This window comes from Plectrocnemia conspersa, unplaced genomic scaffold, assembly GCF_051122295.1.
Source record: "Plectrocnemia conspersa isolate PC_06_02 unplaced genomic scaffold, ASM5112229v1 ptg000012l, whole genome shotgun sequence".
NCBI lineage: Eukaryota > Metazoa > Arthropoda > Insecta > Trichoptera > Polycentropodidae > Plectrocnemia > Plectrocnemia conspersa.
The window spans coordinates 4,190,460-4,208,831 of NW_028277176.1; the positions used below are offsets into that span (position 1 = coordinate 4,190,460).

Consider the following 18,372-nt stretch of genomic DNA (forward strand, 5'->3'; position numbering starts at 1 on the left):
ACGCTTAACTGAAAATAATCCTCACAATAAAATAAATACGAAAAAAACTTTGCCCGCACTAAAAGAACAGGCTCGAGAACTTTACTGTTTAACGCCGCAATAATATCATCTATATTTTAAATGCACACTTGTTGATTTTATTTGTGTCGGCACGATTAATCTCGTTTTAGCGTAATTTGTTCTATTGTCTAACATTCTGTTACTTTTCAAATGCGAGGAACACATATTTATTGCTTTTTATGATCGTCTTAACTGTTTTTTTACAAATAGTTTCAACGCGACGATTATGGATGATACCGAAAATAATAACATTCAAAAAACGTTAAATAATAATTTTGGATTGTTTACAAAATTTTAAAGGCATTATTTTTTAAGTCTAATAATCTTTTTAAAGCTAAATCTATTTGAGGTTAGGTTACAATTATCTTAATAATGATACTTTAACAACGCCAAATTTTTATATAAATTAACGTTGTGCACAGTGCACATTATTTAGCGAACTTGATGGAAACAATACTTTTGTATTTTTGCGGTAAAAAATGTGACATTGCAGCTAAATAGTTTCTATATGTTGATAAAAATAGTTTATTTTATAAACATACATTTATAAATTACCACTTATAATATATAAGGACAGAATAGCGTAATCCGTAACGTCTCAGACTAGTAACTCTGAGGTTACAGGTTCGAGCCCCGACAGCGGCACTCGAATTTTTATTTATAAAAAATGCGCTATTATAAAAAAAACCGTGACATCTATTGGCTATAAATTATATTACACTTTATAATTAATAATATAGATGTTACCGATTCTGAGACTTTCAGTCTGGTGGTTAATACTTACTTGTAGAGCTTCATTATATCTGATTGACTTAATCAGTTGGTACAGATTTACCCCGTTGTAACGCATTGGGCTTACGCCTATCAGCTTACAACGGAAGATTTAATAAAAAAATAGAAAAAGTCTTCGCTGGCGTATCGAGTTGTATTATTGTCGGCTGTGATGTATACAGAGAAACTGGGATTTGTCGTGCTCACGCCTTAAAAGTGAATCGGTCTTAGCTGGGCACTCTGGTGATCAATAGCCAAGTTTAAAAATACAATAGTTAGCGCATATTTTTTGGCGGTACATATTGGTGATTAACGTCTCGTGACGGATGTATGAGATCTCGCTCCCATTGTTTTGTGAATATACTGTGTGTGGTCTTACTTTCAAGACATGTTTTTGTTTGTTCGAAATAGTCGTTAAAATGACCTCTAAATAATGACAAATATTGGAAGTGATTAAAATCACCCAAAACAAACTCAAATTAGCTCATTGAATATTTTTAGCGTATGATTGAAAAATAATACGAACATACATGGTTTTGATAAAGCTTTTGCCATATTTTTAGATATGTAAATATTTGATAGTGGAACCGGAATAGTGGACATGTCAGATCTCTATTGTTCTTGTGTCTCTTCTACATGTTTACGATATATTATTCATCCCCTCACAGTTTGAGAACCGCTCCTCTCTTGTAATAGGTGCCGTGTACCGAGTGTTTGCGGTTCGTAGTACGCTCACCGGAGCGGTTTCCGTTCGGCGAACGCTTCGAACGAGCGTTCGCTTTCGCCGTACTCTTTCTCGTCCCGTTCGGACAGAGCGCTCGCGCCTCGTTACGCTCTTGTGGTCCAGCATCCGGCCGGCCGCGGGTCAAGGGGACCTCTGTAAAGATGGAAGCCGTGTAAATACACTCGTGTACCGTACTTCGGGTACACCCTTCTCAAATGACAACGCAAACAGTCGACGAGGTCTACCGTATACTTGCATAATCTTCTTTCGCGGCCTGGGGCCCCGACCGCACTCTGGGACCTCCTTCCGCCGCGCGTACAGTAATTTCGTGTGGATCCCCTCTGCCGTGTTAAGTGCCCGCATTCGATCTTGATTTATTGTTTGGTCCTTTGTAAATTTATACCCCCGCGTCCGACCCGAAGCTAGTTTGCATCAATTCAATATTGTACTTCTTCGAACCTATCTACTATCGTCGGGTATGTTTTCATGCTTCAGTCACGAGTAGCAACTGGTCTTGGATATTGCCCTAAATTATCTATATTTTTAAACTCAAAAACATATATTTAATAATAAATAACTTAATGGCCCATACCTTATTTTAGAAAAAAAATATTACTGTACGAAAAATGATTATTGTATACCAAAATGGTACGTAAAAGTTACTCCATAGAAAGTACAATAGTATTTTTGAAACGGTAACCTTCAAACTTTGATTTGTACCATTTCAATCTTCCCGAAATGATTTCGCCCGAAATCCAATATGCGATTCGCTTATTGAAATCCAAACTGAATCTTCCGTATTTCCGAATCCGTTCGTCCACTCGCGGAAATAAAATTAACCCTTTCCCGCCCTCGCACGGAGCGCATAACCCCTCGAAATCGAATAAAAATGTTTTACTATCGGAGAAGGATATTTGTAAAATATTGAATAGTATATTCGCACGGAATCCTCGATGTGCCCTTTGCTTCGCGTCGATTAGATGCGAATCGGCGCACGTTTGGTGCAAAATCTCTCTCGGAACATCTACAATTCCCTCGAGGTGCACAAAGGATTTCACAGGAGAAGTAACTAAAGGCCAGAAGAGTGTTATCCCTTTGATGTCCGTTTGTTTGTTGTGTGTGTATGTACGTTTTTCTTGCGGACGACGAACCAAGAAAAGGGAGTAGTGTTGTTAACCGCACACGCCCTTCCGCCCTTTGTGCCGACAAGCCGAGTAAACAATAGTTGAACTTATTGCCGCTGACAAAGGTTTTTCAGTTCGTTTGCAACCCTTTCAACACATGTGGAACGAGAGGAAAAAAAGCATTCAAAGGGCCCGTCGCAGAGCGTAACGGCCATACTAAAAATGTCCCCCGCATTACGCGACAAATAATCCCGAACGGCCAAACTCGCGTATAAATATACCGAATGTGAAATTGCCAACCTTTTCGCAGTCATAAATAATGTTTATATTATTTTTAGTGCGCAATAATCAAGCGAATAGCGGACCTAATAGCGCTCGAGAAAAATCTGCCCTATAATGTGACATACATACGTATAAATACATGTCCTCAAACATTAGTTACATGGATCAGCTAACCAAGTAAAAACAAAGGATTCATTAAATTACACCACATATGTATATTTTCTTAAAATGCAAATAAAAACTTACATTATTATAAAACACCTAATAGCAAAAAAACGTTCTGAAATATTTGCACGATATCTGAAATGCCAGTAAACTTTTAAATACTCCAACATAAAACTAGATTAAGAAAGCATATTTAAATACGAAAGTATGTTATAATAATATATTTGCATGTGTAGAATGTAGATGTTTATTGTTGTTTTAAATTTCAGTATATTAAAAAATATTGCTAATTGCCCCTACATTTTTTTTATATATTTATGATCCAATGTATTGGTTTAATTAAATGCTGTTTCTATAAACCGCAAATGGACTTTTTTTATTCGTACCATAAACTTGTTTCAATTTTGGTTAAATTATAAAACCTATTATTAAAATATATGATAATAATGTAAATATTATTATTTTACTATAATTCATCGCTAACTTAAATTATAAAAAAATAGAATAAGGTAACCCACCCTTCATACATAGCTTTATATTGAACTGATAATTATCAAACTTAAATTCTAATATAAACATAAAAAGCTTTAGAGGCAGAAAATTATTTTTTTGTAGCCCAGTTATTAATATTCTTATACCTAATAATAATTTATCTATTTTTTTTCTTTGTTAACCTTTTTTGTAATTTTTCGTTAATTTATCTTACGTTATTATTCGTTTTTTATCTTCTTAACTTCCTCTTGTAAACTATAAAATGGTTATAAGTCAGCAATTTGCACTTAATTTTGATATTTGTATTTTCCTGTACTTAAATGTTTTTTATAGAACGGTGATAAATATTTTTTTTGGGCTTCCCATATTAAAAAACATTTTATAAGGTGCTCTCTAATTAATAATCTGGTTATTATATATTATTTAAAGCAGTGGTCACCAACTTTTTTTGTGAAATGCGCCGGATTGATTTTTTTAAAGTGAACTAATAAGATCACTTTTATCAAAAAAGTATTGCATTATCATTGAATAATTAAGCTTTTTTTTGTTTATAAGTCACGAAAAAATGTATCTGTAAAGTCCTTAAAAATAAATTAATCACATCTGTTTGTCATTTCACCAAAGCTCATTTTCCATAAAATAAAAATTAGACCACGTTTATTTATAATGGCTCAAATATTAAATAGGATACATTTTTTAAATATTATTTTTGTTTAGGTTTGTCAAATAATTTTGTGTGAAAGTCGTAAAAATTTCTTGTAAAAATCCTATTTAGGTACAATTTGTTTAAACATTTTAAACAATTTGTCAAAACATTTTAAACAAAAATTGCGTGTCTCTTAATTTTTATTATAATTTAATATCTATTATAGAGCGTTTTTTCTCCATGACTATTGAATGGAAGTACGATTTATATAATTTTTTATGAGCAATTTTTATTTATAAATATTTATTTTTATTTTTATTTCCAGTTTTTACGTTTTTTTTTGTTTGTAAATAGCTGGCATTTCGGAATCAGTTAACGTTAAATATATTTTTGGAACATGTTTCATGTCGATATGTTTAAAACTACGTCAGTTATCGTATCTTCAAAAACAGTTATATTCCACATAAATGTAAACTTTTTTTAATTTACTTATTTATATTATAAATATTATTTACATAAGCAAGCTACAATTTTTATCTCTATCTATAAATTGTTTTTTACATATAATATTTTTTAACGGAGTCGCGACTTTTTATTATTAAATAACCACCATTTTGAAACAAGCAAACGAAATTTTTAATTTCAATTTTTATTATAAAACGTTTATAATATAAAAGTGTAATTTTAACAATCACGATTTTTTTATTCTTAATAGCCGCAATTTTAAAACAATATGACAATACGACCGGCTAACGAACTTTTAAATTTAATTTTTATTGTAAATATAATAGATATTTACAAGCTCTATTTTCAGAAATAGTTTTATATTGATATGCATAAAAATAAGACATATATTGTAGGTAGATTTTTTGTGTAATTACTTCAGGCGCTTACGGTGGGATACATTCCTTTCGCTCACTCGCGTTTTAAGTGACGAGTGTTAGTGAGAAGAAGTGAGCGTACGGAACGCATGTAACGCACACCCTTATCTCTCACTCGCTCTCGTCACTTTAAACGCGAGCGAGCGAAAGCAAATGTATCTCACCGTACGCGCTTGCTTAATATATAAAGAGTTATAAAATTAGATGTCTGTATTTATTTCTCAATATTTATTAGAAACTAAATATTAATCGATATTATTCGTAAATAATTACAGGCTACTTTTAAACGCGCTATCTTTTAAATGGACTACATTTAATCTATATTTAAAGTTATAAAAATTTGGCCCTTTTTTCAGAATACTAATTTCATACCTAATTACAGGTATATAATATTTAATTATAATTACCAAATTCAATTTTTTTTATCAAACTTAAGATTAGATAACTATTTACAGTTTCATACATTCTTTAAAAAAAATCAAATTTAAAATTCTACACTTGTACGATTTTTTCATATACTTCTAGAGTACGCTTGGGATAAGGATGCCGGTTTGTTATTATGTGCTTGTACATGTATATGAGAGGGACAAGCGATGTAGAGTGTACTTCGTTGTCTCGCTTTCTCTTTTAAGGACAGTCGCTGATTCGTCAACGCTGGTATTCGTCATTAAAGTGCAGTATGGCACAGAAGTTCGATTTTCTCTAGTGATTTATTTTAAATAATTTTGTGTTGATATTGGTTTAACCCAAATACGCCCACTGTCACATGGGTAGGTCACTAAACTCGTGCCACTGTATTTTATTTATAAATGAAATTTTAAGAGAACAAAATTTATTGGGCATATCTGGGTTTATTGATATCAAGGCTTCAAATATACACTATAAGTTATTCGTTCTCTTACCCGTGGATTAAAATATTTTAATTATTTTTCCATTAATCCGTACGTTGTTGGTTTTTTACACTATTCTCTGTAAGGCTTAAAAAAGTTATTATTCTTATCGTTGCGCCAATGATATTTTTTTAATTTATTCAATGGAGTCGAATGATTTAATAGTCATTAAACAATCTGCGAATAATTTCTTTCCCCATTTTATATCTTTTTGCTTTTGAATAATGGCTAAAGACTTTATTATTTTTTTGACTAGTGAAGACTTTGAATTTTGCAAATATTTAATTAATGACATTAATGTCTGGTTTCTTCGATTATATAATATATTTTTAATTGTCCGTTGAAATTTCCAACTTAGCTCAGATGTATGTACGTTAAATAAACATATATTTTCTTTTAAAATAAAAAAATTAAATATTCTGAGCGAAATTGTTTTGAGCCACACAGTTCACGCACACAATAACAAACCGGAATCCTTATTCCGAGCGTATTCTACGACACTTTTAAATGCATCAGCATATTATTATTTAATTTAATACATAAAAGCTAAAGGTAAATTAAACATATGGTTAAAAAAAATTACATATGTATTATATGTATATATTTATGTTAAATAAAAATCATTACAATTATTCAGTAATAAAAAAATCTGTATATAGATTTATATCATTTTATAAACCTTAGTGCTACAACGCAATTGAACAGGTGTTCAGTATCAGTGCAAAAGTTGTCCAAACACTTTAGGAATAGAATAAATTAATGTATTACTCTTTAAACAGCAAATGTTGTGTTTATGTTATAATCGAGTACTTACGCCTAAACTTTCGAGACCTTGAAAAAGCACGCTTCGACTGCCGCGGAGAAAAGCTTTCATTTACAAAGAAAAAGTTTTAAAAATTAATAACCCAGCTCAACTTTTCCTATGATGTAGCATTTTATTAGCAAGTTATAAAAAATAATTATTTTCGGTACTCAAAACGCGAACGAAATATGTATGCATGTTAGATGAAATTCTAGATATAAAGCATGTCGTCGGAAAATAACATAAATGGCATTTTTCCAACTGAGCTTTGTCGTACCATAAACTAGAAATTGAACTTACACAGATAAAACCACTATATTATATTAATATATTTCATATGGAATACGTCACAAGCTAATTAGTTGATCGCACTCACTTTTAATTTCGCAACTTGAATAATAACCCACATACCCAACCGCTCTAATTCAATGTCTCCACTTTGCGATCAACAGTTTACATATTGCCTCGTTTACAATTTGCGTCTCGGAAAGCTGTTAATTTTCCACCCTGCAAATTTTAATTAAACGCCTCTGTAGACACACGGGATGCTGCTGTGGAATTAAGTGTGTCATCTTCACCCTCTTACACACTCTCGGGACGGCCGTGTTCTCCTACGACAGTGTTTGGGTCCTTCGTGTCCTTCGTAATGAGCCCTGCCTGTCTGGTCCCTGTAAGTCCTCCGGTTAACTGTGTGTATGAATTACGAAAGCACTCACGCCGGCTTAATGCGTTTTTAATGTATACACTTCTTGGCGATTTGTCGAAGCGAGGGCCACTTTGCATGCAGCAATTATATAGTAATACTTTCTTACTAAATGGGTCCCTTTTTATATGATATACATTTTATATAATAGTTTTAATGTCCCTGGTATAATTTTATACACCAGACGTCAGACTTTGAACGATGAGTTCAATGGAGTGCTTCCAGTTGTGCGTCGTATTTATACGATTACCAAGAGCAAGAGGAAATAGTCTCGTTATAAAAAAGTTTGACGTGAGTTTCCTTTCGACGTAATTGATGGCATTCGAAGAATCGTCACTATCAATCTGTGTTGAAAGCAGTTATTTATTCTATAATATATTTTCCCCAGAGTATATAGTACCTAAATACTATTATTTCAAGTTATTTTTTATTTTTTCACTTTGATCTGTAGTTTTATTATTTAATAAATAATAAGTTATTCAACTCTTTTAAGTTCTTGGTATTTATATAAAATAGTCTGGTATTTAATATATACGAACGTTAATATTTTTACAGAAATATGTGTTAGATATGCAATGGAATGCATTCGTTAAAATTGAATAAAAAATATTTTTATATTCCAATCCTTTGAATAGTATTTAAAGTTAGTTATAAAAATATAAATCACTATAATGTATTAATAAATGTGACATCGACTAAATTTAACGGGTTACTTTAAAATGTGCCATTTGTAATTATTTACACCGCTAACCGGACTTTTTATATAAATACAGTCTTTCAATTTTTTTTATAAAATGAATATAAAATATTTTTGTTATGTAATATTTTTTTCGTACTGTTTTATTTATTGGTATTCTTTTCTATAGATATTTATATTAATTCAAATTAAAAAAATATTATATAGTTATAAGGCTTTTAATTTATATTTTTTTCAGTTATATTTATACATAAATATATAACTATCTGGGGTACCTAAAAACGGTGAAAGATCGACCGCCGTACATGTACGGCGATACTTCTCAAAGGGTTAAGAAGCCCCTGAAGGGGTGAAATACTCTTTCGACATTCCCCACAATAGGTTACAACTTTTATTAGGTCAAGTCCAAAATACAAACTTATCCAACTCATCCCTCATTGGAAAATACGAAAGAATTTATACAGACAGATATCTCATCTCGCATATTGCCCCATAGTTAGTCTGCACCTTTTTATTTTAAAATATGATATCTATTCTTACCGATACTACGGGCTTCTGATATTAGAGGGCTGATCAAAATATATTTAAACCGAATTTTGGTCAATAGGAGAGCGCAAAAATAATTATCACTTCTCAGAAGGCAAAAATTCACGTCAAAAGCAATAAAATCGTGTCGGTGCCGTCGTAGTGGGAACGCTCGGTAACGAGCGTTCCCACTGCGATGGCAACGGCACGATTTTATTGCTTTTGACGTGAATTTTTGCCTTCTGAGAAGTGATAATTGTTTTTTGCGCATTCCTATTGATCAAAATTCTGTTTAGATGTACTTCATTATATTCTTACTACTTAAAAGTCGTAATAATAATATAAAAAGTCATAGAATGAACATTAGATAAGCAAGCAACGGCACGATTTTATGGCTTTTGCCTTGAATTTTTGACTCTCTTTTTTTGCGCTCTCCTATTGAGATTTAGTTATGCTTCATTTGTTTTTCACTTATTCTTAGTCGTAATATTGCTATAAAAAGTATTTTAATATGAATGCTAGATAACCTAACGTTGGCACTGCGACGGTACGATTTTATTGCTTTTGATTTTTGATCAAATTTTTTATTGTAGTGTTAAATGTAATTCTTTAATACAAAACTTTTGGCCACAAATATTGATCACTATGATTTATAGATAGCTTTTATATTAGATTTTATTGTTAACACAACTGCTGTGCTATAAAAATATAATACTATAATACATAACTTCACATACAGATTATGTAATCTTTCGAAATCGAAAAGTATCATCTATAGATATTAAGATTAAATAAATGTTTGTACATAAAATAATCACTACATTACTTGAGATTAGTTACGTATTTTACCCGATAATCTGATGCTATTTTTAAAAAATGTGTAGTATATGTGTTTTAGAATTCTATATCATAACAAAAATTCACTTCTCAGTCATTAAATCAAAAGAATTAAGAGCGTTAACTAAATTGCAAGTCTCATAAAAGCTTGTATGGGGGGTCCGATCAATCTGATATATAGCTTGTTCTGAAGCAAAAAACTATTTTTAATAGTTTATTTCAATGCAGGTAAGGTTTTAAACGTTTTTTTATTGAGCAAACTTTTATATAGGATTTTTTCCAACAAAGTTTTGACTGTTAAGTTTTTAAATTTGCCACCATTTTGCAAAAAAGTGACATATTTTTCTAATACATATGTATAGCCCATCCAAGATGTTAGCGCTCATCATCGTTGTATTGGAAATAAGGGTTCATACATACATGCATACATACATAGTTTTCCGCGAATTTGCTTACACCGATAGGAGAACGTTACAAATACTAAATCAGGGCTGTTTTAAGGGTATGGTGATCATACGTTGGAAATTGAATTAAAAATTATAATGTGTTATATTTTTATTATAAAATGTCATGTTGTGGTATTTCGTAATCAATAAAACAATTCCTGTAATATTCTTTTGGTATTTTTAAAAATATTATATTGAACAGATATTCAACCTGGAGAGTGATACCAAAACTGCTCTCATGTTTTTGAGTTAAATATGTATATAAATAAACAAAAAATGTAAGAAAGTGATATTTTACACTTTCCTCAACAAATTAAATTAAAAAAGGAAAAATTAATTGCACTTGTCATTTCACATGGTCACCCTATTATATTCTCTCAGCAATACTATGATGATGAGCGTTCATATCTTGGACGTACTGTTTATATGGCGAGTCAGATCAATTTAATATAAATCTTGTTTTAAAGCAAAAAACTATTTTTTTTATTTTATTTCGATGCATATTTAGCTTCTGAATATTTTTTGCACGGCAGACTTTTTTGTAGGATTTCCTCCGACGAAGTTATGATACTTTAAATTTTTTAATTTACCGCTATTTTGCAAAACAAATCATATTTTCTTAACAAATATTATGGGGGTGTTTAAATAAATTGCATTATGAAAGTTCGTATGTATGTATGTAAGGGTTTTACAAGTTAACTGAGCATGCCTTAGCACACATTTTCATATTTAATCCCATCGCTTCGTCTCTGTGCGATTATCCTTTGTGCGAATCTAACACCATAAATAATGTGATAAACTACACAGCATCCCTCTCTTTCTCTTTATACATGTATAGGACACAGTATTATGGTTATCAAATGAGTGGCGCTGTATCTAGACGTGTGGAATGCTCCAATTTTTCAAGTCCCTCGCATTATTACTTATATTTTTTTCCGCCCCTTTTCTTCCGAAAGACTTTGTGTAGCAGATGCTCGAGTTCATGGCGGAAAAATTACAATGGAAAGGGAAATCAATTAAGGGAAATGTAGGCGGTTTGCACTTTTGTCTCTTCGTGACTCGAGCGAGCGACTTTCGTTCTTCTTTTGTGCTACGTTTTTTTTACCGCTAATCAACGCCACAATGGAGTAAATTTAGTTTTTGTTATCAGTGTTGTTTTGAAAATAAAATGTGATACACTTTTACCAAAAAGTGTCTATTTTTAATGACATGTGTATAAAAAAACGCCCACGATTTTCATAAAATATGTTACATTAACATTTTTGAATTTTTTGTCACTATATCTTTTCAGAGAATCACAATAAAATCTTTAAAATTTGACTAGTTACTAGCATCTATACAGCTTTGTCTCCTTACTCCAATTGCGTGTTAATAATAAAGTTTTATCGAATTTTTAATCATATATTTCCCTCTTCAGTGTTTGATTTGATCTCCCGTTTATCCGTAAAATTATCAATATACAAACGCCCATCAATTTCGCAGCAATGTTTATGTTTTAAAGCCCCAAAATTGTTACAACACGCAAATTAAACGTTTCGTGTCTGAGCGATAAAGCCTCCGGCTACCGGCGGCTATAATACCCATAGTACGCACACATAATGAAACGTTCACACCGTGTATTTTGGGGTCTCGCTCCGATTCGCTGATGGATAAGTGCAGGAATTAGTAGTAGACAAAACTAGGTTTAAAAAATCATAACACCCACCTGACGCGGAACGAACGTATAGCTCGATTGCTGTATGTATTATCTGGATAAAAATTGTTAAATTGTGTGTTCGCCCTTGGAATTTGGAGTGTTTTTTTTTCGAAACCGAGATTTCGCATTCGCCGAGCGGCCGAAAAGTTTATAATTGAATTATATAAAGTTTTCTTTTAAATTCTAGTGGGAGTAGAATAAATATTTCGGTCGAAGATAACGCTGCTGAGTCTCGTTAAACTACAGAGTACATTTGCATAATCCAAATCAGAGTTTTAATTTTTGGAAATCCATTAATAAAACACAATAGTGGTGTTGCTGTTTGGCTTTATTTGACGTATAAATGCGACAAGTTAAATTGCAAAGGCGTGAATTATTTATAATTAAAAATAATATATAAACGACTTAGATTCGAGTCGGATTAAAATTATTATGATTCATGTGTATTTAAAAAGTCGATGCATATCATACGCATGCAATGTTAAAATTTTTACGATTTATGACCATTTTGCGAAACTATTGGACATTTAAATGAAATATTATTATAATTATAATAGTTAATATACATACCAAAATTTAGTTAAATTTATTTACATTTAAATATAGCTTCATATAGGAACATATTTCATTAACGCCAGAAATTATTTTTTTATCATTTAGGGATACGTATTACTTTAATGGAAATAAATAGTATACTTATTTGATTAAAAAACATGCTCAATGATTAGATATTTATAAATTAAATTTTTCGGAAAAATCTTATACAAATGATAGCAAAAACTGCTGTTTTCGTATTTACAAAAACCGTCATATTCCATACATTACACAGCGAGTCGCCGGCAAATACGAAGACATGAGCGACGCGCGAAGTTCAATTGATCGATTATGGTTATTTGTTTTAGAATTTTCATCTTTAAGAGCCCCGTTGTAGAATAGTAATAAAAAATTTCGACTTGTTTGGAGGTGAAAAACTAAAAATCCCTTATCAAAAACATGCTAACTGAGGTGATCGAATTTTTTCGGACAGCAATATTCCGGATACTGATTATTCCGGATAAAAAATATTTATTTAAAGTTTGTGAACCCTAGGGGGTGTGACTTCGTTGCCAGTGAGACGCTTGGTGTAATCTAGTTAGAGTTTTATTAATTATATTACAATTGCGATAGACAGATGTTTTCTCCGAGCGGTGGTGGAGAATCTAACGCAGGGATGATGTCCGCGAAAGGTCCTCAAAGGACTTGTTGGCAGCGACAGTACAGCGGAGGATGATTCCTCTCTGCTACGGTGGTGTTCTTATAGAGGAGTCTCTCTCGGGATGTGAGCGCCCATGTCCGCGGGTGTTTGCTGGTCTGTTCGAGTATCTGGCTGAGTCTTTGAGTGGCTACTTGCGACCACCTTCTCCTCATCGGAGTCCAGGCTTAAATATCCAGGGCTGCAAAGCTTACTGACCAATCACAATCATGCAGCGATCATCCAGCCAATAGATGAACTCGTTTCTTAAACAAAGAAATATGTATACGCCTTTAGAAAGCGACATTTGCTTGATGGGCATTGCTCAATATCGTATACTGCAACGGAAATCTTGTAAATCCAGTGATTTATTATTTTTGTGACCGTTTTGCAACAAAGATATATTCTTTCAATGTACCGCAGAATCCTTGCCTATTATTTGTTATTTTTTTCTGGTCGTAACGAAGGCTTGTGTGTGGTCGCCACATTTATATTATTATTTTTATTAAAAAAAAATAGGTAAACATTTAGATTGTGGCCCGTGGGACACAATCTAAATGTTTAGCTGGAGTAGTGTGTTAATTTATATGTGAAAGATCAACCACCGTACATGTACGGCGATACCGCTCAAAGGGTTAAAGTGCGCGTCCACTCTGATCCGCTATCCCGGGACGTGGCTCAAAACCATTGATATCTCTGGCGCCTGACAGAGGAAGGAAATTTCTATGAATCTCTTTTACGTTTGTCTTGAAATATCTTTTGTTAAATATGAAATATTAACAAACTTTGACTTGAATTAGGTGTTGAAACTCTCGACTATACTTAAAATACCCTATGGAAAAATATTTATGTATTATATTAAAATCTTTATTATTCATTGACAATAAAAACAAATTGGTCACCTATAGTCATAGTGCGCTTTATCAATTGACCACATTTCTGGAATTTCATAGTCCGTGCATTTGTGGAATGCGGTTTTGAACTGACATGAGATGTAGATAAAGCATTGTAAAATATCGGCTATTCTAAATCCATTGCTTCACGATGATTTTTACGAACAGCTTTTTCAGACTTCACACTCTGATTGTCGTCGACGAGGAAATCGCCGTTCAATCTGTTCAAAATTTACAGCAGATTCGTGATCAAACAGGCAGTTGCCATTGTTGGATTCTGTGAATTATTATTACACAATATTACGGTGAGGAAGCCGAAGATAGATTCGTATCGTAATTCACCTCTTGTAATAAAGAAAGCGTAACGGACACTCGTTGTAGTACGTAAGTAACTATCTACAACCCTAGGCATTCCATGGCAAGGAGCCGTTAAACCTGATTGAATATAGGACTGCGGCCAGATTGGCTCTTTGGTCAACAATAGATCATAATTTCGCGCAAAGGTCAACTAGATATAAACGAGAAAACGTTCACCGCCGTTCCGCGACTATAGTAAATTATTTCGATAAGGGGATAATTCCGATTGCGGTCCGTTCTGACAAAGCGCATTCGAGAACTCCGCCTTTCCAGTAGGTTCATTAAAATTTTAACCCTTATCGGAACAGCGATACATATAAATTTATACCTTTTTCTGGTAATGAAGGAGTGAATTTAAATTAGTGAAGCTATATTTTTTACCACAATTTTTTAATATTGAAATATTATAGTAGAATAATAGTTCTCGATTGAGTTTAATAATAAAAACAACTCAGCAAGGGCGTAAGGACAATGTTTGTTGTTGTTGTCATTTGGTCCATTTTGGATAATTAGCACATCCTTTCTGCAAAGTAATTCGGAAATATCCCACCATTAGGAGTTAACGGCGCTTTCGCATAGGAATCCATGGACCCATTTCCTATCGACACCTGAGCAATTAAGCCCCGAAGTCGCACAGAAGTTATCCGCCTCCTACGGGGAAACTTTTCCATTGAACCTAAAGATCAGTATTCAGTGAGTGGAGTTAGTACTTTTTTTCGGTGTGCATCTAATCAAGATAAAATCGCGGCCGCATAGTGTGCACTCTTCGTGGGTCTTTTGTTGTCCACCATGCTGAATTCGTAACGAGACTACGCTCACTGGATTATCAAACAGTGTTATATCTTTAAATTAGACATATGTATGTATCTATGTATGGGCCGTGACTGAATTTTAATCTTATCCTAGTTGCGTAGTCTAAAAGTACGTGAGTCAAATATAATTTCCTATTTGTTCAAACGAGACAGTAACTACGTTATTTTTATGTAAAATGTTTAATCGTTTATTAATTATATTGTTTTTTTTTCAGGTACTTCGTTTTAAATAAGATCTAAAAACCCGATTCACCAGTCATAATTCAACGCGTAAGAGAAAAAGTGGTAAGTGAGATTTTGCAAATTATTCACACAATGTGTCTGCTCAATATCTTAGAATTAATATACATTTGTAATGGGCTAATATTTAGCTCGTTTATAATCTATCATTGAACTATATTATCGTTTCATCTGAAGTTTTATCCTTTTACGATAACTTTGCTCATAAAATCCGATTCAAAGAATTCAGATCTGCCTATATATTCAAAAATTAAACCATTCTGTTTTTCTTTAATAAACATTATCGCGATTATTTCAGTCTATTATCGTTCCAAATTCGCGTTGCTACTCCGAAAGGGTTCGCCGTCGTAATATACACATTTCCACTGGGATACCGAACGCCCTGCTAACATTTTTCCTAATTGAATTTTTAATTAAAAAATGTTTTCGACTGTGTTTTGTCGAGGGCGCTAAAAATTTTCACGTGACAAACTTTATTTGTCACAGTCTCCGAACCGAGAGATCAATACGCGTTACATAACGATACATACATAATGATACGAACCTCTTACATTTTCCACGTGAGCCCTTCCGGTCGAAGGTCAAGGATATTTTACGTTATCAATATTAATACGAAAGTAAATAATGCCGGTGCGACCAGATACCCTCGGGCTTATGTTATAAATCAAAAACGCCTAATTGCTTCATTTTTTTATTATTTTAATTCCCTTTTATAGGCGCGTATCAATCAAAAGTGGAGCTGGAAATTAATTTATGGTGAGATTTTAGGATTTAATAACAGCACTACGGCATTCTTAGACCGGTTGTTGGACGCTTAAATGTTATAATATATATGACAGGTACACTGGAGATCTTTTAAAAATGTTGTTACAGATGATGTGTGTAAGCCGTGTACAAAATATGTAACACATAATCGGTCAATAGTTTAAAATTATGCAATCGTAGAGTTCTTCTTAGAATAATTTGTAATAAATTTACTTGAGAAACTAGTGCTAAAAAAATGGTAACTTTTTTATTATGAATTGTATGGTTAGATATGATGTATTATATATTATTTGGTCTTATTGATGCACTAAAATTGCATGTAATATGAATTTCTTAAGGGATGAAAAAATCTAGGGCAATTTATTAATCTACCGCTTTCACTATTATGTCGATGACCTTACATTCCGGAATATAAGAAGCACCTCCATATCATTTGGCTCTCTGTATTTCGCACAGTTGCCTGGATACATTTTTCACTATATCTTATGCTACCTTGACAAAGAACATAGTACATTCCATCTGATCCGTATAAATTAATTTTACTCCCAGATAGCTTCACTCTTCCTCAATCCAAAACATACCAACTTTTGTGTCTTTTGGCGTATTTCATACACGTTAGGCGCATTTCTTTGGTAATTAGCAGGTATACCACTGCATACATATAAGAGTTGTCCATATTTATTTAATAAATATTTTGTAGATATGCAGTATTGAATATTACGAAGTCGTTGAACTGATAATCGGGTTTAATTTTTTTATTGTTAATATATTAATTGCGGAATACTATATAATAATATAATTTCTTATATATAAAATATTTTTTATAAATATTTTCACCACAAAAACAATCATTTGGCACATTTTTCGATCGCGTGCAAATATGCCAGTACGTGAAAAAAGCTGCCGTCCGGACCTCATTCACGACCGCCGTTCGGACGGCATATGAAATTTGCGGCAGTGTGGTCGCTTACTCGAAGTCGTAGGTCTCGACCGACTTCAGTTGTAACTTCGGTTCGGACAACTTTTTGCAGACATTATATACTATGAAAAAGTTATTTTACATTAAAACTATTATTAAAGCAATGCTGGACTGCGTAGATAATCATAAGTCAGCAGTTAGTATTTCTATATGGCGTTCTAATTGATCAAAAACTGGGTGAAGCACTTTCCTCTTAATCAAATTCAAACGATTGTAGATGAAATGCTTTTCAACTACCAAAGACTTTTTTAAAGTAAAATATCAACTTTTATTACCAAAATCTTTGGAGTTTAAAATAAAAAAAAAACTTCTAAGCTGATCAAGTTTTACTAAGCCAAACAAATATGTAAATCTTCCTATGTTTTTCACGTACCTTCAATGTGCCTTAATGCCTTAATATATGTATTTGATGATCATTTGTCGAATTTGTTAATAAGTTAATTTTATATACCTGATATTGTCGAAAAGTAATATTTCATCCTACAAATTATTGTATATCAAAAATTATCGCACAAAACTGTAGTAGCCGTCGAACTTAATGCATTTATTTTTTAAGCACAATTAAATATTAAAAAAACAACCATTTAATGGTTACACTTGTTGATTATGTTATGAAATCACAATCAGTAGACAGCTTTTAAAATACATGTTGTTGCCTAATAAGCTCAATATTAAAATACATATTAATAAAATATAATCATTTTCAGAGTTAAATCTTTTTATTATAAATTATAAAAAAAAATTCGATGGATTTGTAAATAATCATACTTTTGAATACGCAATGTCAGATTTTCGTAATATATTTTTTCTTAGTGTTTAGTGTAACTAACAGTTATTTATTGTCTGCGACATAAATTATAAACAATAGGTCATCGATCGACCAAATGTATAGACTTTATGCCCACTCGATTTTCACGCACCTCTACACTCATAAATCCGCGATTAGCAAATCTATAAATTATGAACAGATCGATCCCTCGAGGAGCCGAACTCGATTTTTATTACTCGGAAGAGCTCCGCAAAATCATTTTTACGAGCGCTAATTGACGCGCGCGTTGTCGCCTCGGTAAATCAAAAAAACTTTGACCGAATAAAAAGAACAGGGGCGAATTGGAGTTTAGCGTAATTTATGCGCTCCTTAATCAAATTTCGACTATTGACCTCCGCCTGTTTACGCTCTTTCTCTCTCTCTCTCTCTTTCTGGTTTTCCCTTTCTCCCCCACTTTGTACTATTCGCGATATATAATTTGAAAAGTTTTCGCAGTGAGCGCAATTTGGCGCAAAATCGATAAGAACGCACTAATCCGGCAATCAAAAATAAGGGGCGGATGGGGAGCTTGGAGAAAAGTTGTTT

General features: G+C 32.5%; 1 protein-coding gene across 3 annotated transcripts in view; it reads left to right on the forward strand.

Annotated features, from left to right (window-relative positions):
• Sema1b (Semaphorin 1b) overlaps positions 1 to 18,372 on the forward strand; it is a 231,758-nt gene that overhangs the window by 97,269 nt on the left and 116,117 nt on the right. Inside the window, exon 2 of one of the 3 annotated variants that reach the window (XM_088200860.1) lies at positions 15,250 to 15,319. The exons of the other annotated variants lie outside the window; for them this stretch is intronic. The gene's annotated coding sequence lies outside the window, so the exon portion shown is untranslated. The remainder of the gene's footprint in view (positions 1 to 15,249; positions 15,320 to 18,372) is intronic. 3 annotated transcript variants of the gene reach the window in all.